Source organism: Cystoisospora suis (genome assembly GCF_002600585.1).
Source record: "Cystoisospora suis strain Wien I chromosome Unknown contig_2028, whole genome shotgun sequence".
NCBI lineage: Eukaryota > Apicomplexa > Conoidasida > Eucoccidiorida > Sarcocystidae > Cystoisospora > Cystoisospora suis.
Genome location: NW_027154827.1, coordinates 27,449 through 31,357, shown reverse-complemented (window position 1 = coordinate 31,357; position 3,909 = coordinate 27,449). Strand labels below are relative to the sequence as shown.

Sequence of the window (3,909 nt, the reverse complement as noted above, 5' to 3'; positions counted from 1 at the left end):
CATCAACGCTGACTGACACTCACTCTTCTCAACTCCCCACACCGTTGCTCACCCCTGGCAGACCACAGTCCGTCAGGCGTCGCTGGTAGAGCAAAGACGCCACTTCCTTGTCTCAGGCTACCCGTTAACGGAGACGGGATCGCTCTACGAGCGTGTGAGCTTCCTGCCTTCACTGTCGGCGGGGGGGGCCTTCACTCCCGGCCGGGGGTGGAAGCTCATACGAAGCCCATACGGCTATAGACCCCGTATCGTGAGCGGGTAGCATGTCGCGAGGGACAGGTGCCCTTGCACGAGTAGTGCCGCCCGGGGAGCGGATGGCTGGCCCTGAAGAGGAGGAACGGTTTTTGAGGGTGTACGGATCATCGCTAACGGAGGGATGTTTTTTTTTTCCGAGTGAATCTGGATTTCGGACTGAACCGAAACGGTAAAACCTTATTGCCCCCACGAGGCGGCACAGTACGAACCCGCCGACGCGCGCGAGCCACGAAACGTTCTCGTGTTGGCTACCAGGGGGCCTTCACTCCCGGCAGGGGGCCTTCACTCCCGGCAGGGGGCCTTCGCTCCCGGCCGAGGACCACTGTCCCCTCTTATCCTCCTACAGGCAGCGCACAGCTTTCATCGGCAACCCTGCCTGTCTTCTGCTTTCATTTGTGCCGATGAGCTGAGTCCACAAGTGCGTGCTTTCAGCTATATCGTCCTTTTTACGGGTAGGTGAACTACCAATTCCACGGGCTTCCACAAGTGGCATAAACCCAGTAGCATCACGAAGTGAAGGCGGCTTACCACCAGTGGGGTTTTCTCTTGCGCGTGCTCCCGCAGACAATACGAGATAGAAAGGACAGGGGGGCGCACCATACCTCAGAATGCTGCGCCGAGCTGCTACTAGGGAGCCGTGTAGGATATGTACTGAGGTGTACTGTGTTTTGAGAACAGGGCTTCCATCCGTACCCTGGCTGAAAAAAGTCTAGACACGCCAGCTAGCGCATGCCCTGAGGAATTGAAAACTCGGTCGCTGACCGGACGTGGAAACTCGTCAGCCTCTCCGTGGCGAACAGAATCAGTGAGAATCCTCTCGGCTGGCTGGACTGACATCGCTATGAGTCATCCCGCAACTTATGCTGACATTTCTAACGTCACTACGCAACTTCTTGTTCTAACCCGAAGAGCGATTTGGCGCTTCCCAGGTGTCAGTCGGCAACGCCTGGCGACATCTCTACCAATCAATCCGCCACTTTTGAGGGTATGTTCCTGAAGGCGGTTACGCAGCGCTTGGTAACACCCCGGAAAGTCACTCCGCAACTGTCGATATCAGCGGCATGCCCTTAATCTTGCCTTCACAGTCCTTTCTCACTTGTACACCGACTTGCCAGCGGGATACGTGTTTTGTAGCAGACGGACACCGCTGGAAATGTGGCTCCCCTTTTCTACATCATTTGCGGAAATTCAACTGTCCGCGGAGAACCTACTAACTGATTATCTATCCGACCTAGCGAGAAGAATACGAGTAGAAAGAGGACCTTGAAGAAGGACACGTTTCCTTTTGATAGAATTCTTCCGTATTGTTACTCACCTGTATCTGCGTGCTACGTATTGACTATAGTAGGGTTGAAGATTTATGTATCGAGCAAGCAGTGCTTGTCGTCTAAAAGCTGTACTCAGTTGTATCTTTCTCTCTCGCTATACAGATACAAATGAAATGTGTAGGATGGTAGGATGAAGATTGTTTCTGTCGTAACTCCTACGTGATGAGGTCTTACACTTTTTTTAGAATGAAGAGAAATGATCTCTAAGAACGGAAGGAGAGAAACTCCTAGATCTTCCACCCTACTTCCTGTAAGGAACATGACGTAAGTAACTTCGTAGGTCCCCGCTTCTGCTCTCTGTTGATGAGGCTACTCTCTAAATATGTATTGTACTCACTAGCAACGCAGTCAAGAACTATCGAAACCGCCTAGTGCAGACCACAAAATTTCTCCCCTCCTGTGATAGTCGTATAGATCTGTGCATACATGTATACGGTCTTGGACAGCACGCCTATACATATGTCTAAGATCTAACACGGCGGACAGATGCATCCTCGCGACCTCCAGAGTGGTCTCACTACACTTCCACACTCGGCATGACGATGAAGTCTGTTCTTTAGCATACATTAACCATGAAGAAAACAAATACGGCATATGCCTACCGGTTCTCAAGCTATTCATAATCACCTCGTAGGAGACAAAGCCTACATCATGAAAAGCCAAGCCTCTATTCAAGGTACACCTGCTATCTGTACGTTCTGATGAGGGTGGGAGTGCTGACTTGTTGGGTAAAGTCAGGTCTCTTTACATCGAGCCTGCCGGTTGTATCCCTAGCCCAATCTAGACTTGAGCGGTGCTCCCTCCGCAACTTCTCTTCGTCCATTCAGTCCTTCTCTCTGGCTTTCCATTCTGTGATATTATTTGGAGCCATACAGTCGTCAAATTGCATTGGTTACTCGCATACAAATTCATGCATGCAGATACAGACATTACGTACATACCTAGATAGTCGGGGGGGCTACGTACGTACATGCGTATTCCTACATACATATTCGTACATACACATTCATACACAACATGGATACGAATCTATGATTATAAATAGATATATGAAGCTAGGTCTTACCGTGATGATGGTAATGATAGGTGTGGAAAGAGGATGAGAGAAGAAAAGATATCTACGGTGCTATTTACTGTATTATTTTCCGGATGAGGATTCTTCTATCTAATCTCTTCACATTCTTCCTCTTCAGTTCGTGTCGTCTTTATTTATCGATGTTTTTTGTCACTCTTTGTCTCTCTCTCCTTTCTTCTCACTAATCGACAAATATTCATACGTGTACCTATATGTACCTACATACATACCTATAAATGTGTACAAATCAAGAGAGAGAGGAAACGAATGGACTTGTAGTGAAGAGTTCTTTGGTGACTACTTACGGATACAAGTGATAACCTTCAGAATACTCGACGTATGGCACGCCGTACTTGACTGAGAGAATCGTCCTAATCATCATCATAAGAAGAAGAAACATCTACATCCTTCCTTCTTTCATTCTTCGTGTATTCGTTCATAAGAAAAAAATGTGTTTTCTATCTGCATGCTTGAGTACACATACATAGATGAATGATTTTCCGTACATACATGTATATTTACGTAGAAGAAGGCTGTGTGTGTGTGTGAGGGCGTACATGCTTGTATGTCCACGTAGGAGGACGGTGGGTGTGTGAGAGAGTGAGAGTGAGAGAGAGGGTTTTCTCTCTTTCTCGGTCAAACTCGTCAGCCGTCTCTGCGTGTAGAGATTAGCATTCACCGAGGCGACGAGAAAATAAGACAGAGGAAAGAGAATGCACAAATCACTATAGCTCCATCATCGAGTTAAAACATGCTGAAAGAAATCTTGACCGACTGAGTTCTCAACTTACTACCTTACTTATCACATTTCCTTACTATTCATGCACACAATCATATACACCTTCCTCTTCCTGTCTCTTTGTCTCCTGTCTCTCTATTCAATTTTCTTTGCTTTCCTTGACCGTGATGATAATGGTGATGATTTTTCTCGTCTTTCTAATCAGGAAATCCATCACTCCTACTCTCTATGTATATCTATTGAGACAGATAGGCAAACGGAGATAGCGTAGACGTTTCGCTTGCTTAATGAAGGTCGCACTGTTCACGCATTCCTTTACTGGCAACATTTATCTTCACTTCCATTTCTCTCTTCCCCTATCTTACCTCTGTCTTTGACCAAACTACCTTCCTTTCTCCTTTCTATCTGTTTTCTCCGTTCTACCATCCTCTCTTCCGTCTAAGTTTCTTTGTGTCTTTCGACTTTCTTCTTGTTTCTGCTCATTTTGAGTACAGTAGTAGTAGTAGAAGAAA

General features: G+C 47.0%; 1 protein-coding gene across 1 annotated transcript in view; it reads right to left on the bottom strand.

The window, feature by feature from the left end:
• Positions 1–173, bottom strand: part of CSUI_004382 (uncharacterized protein) — a gene marked incomplete at its 3' end in the record, with an annotated part of 466 nt that extends 293 nt beyond the window's left edge. Inside the window, exon 1 of the mRNA XM_068064573.1 lies at positions 1–173. This exon is cut by the window's left edge and continues 293 nt beyond it.
• Positions 174–3,909: the final 3,736 nt, after the last annotated feature.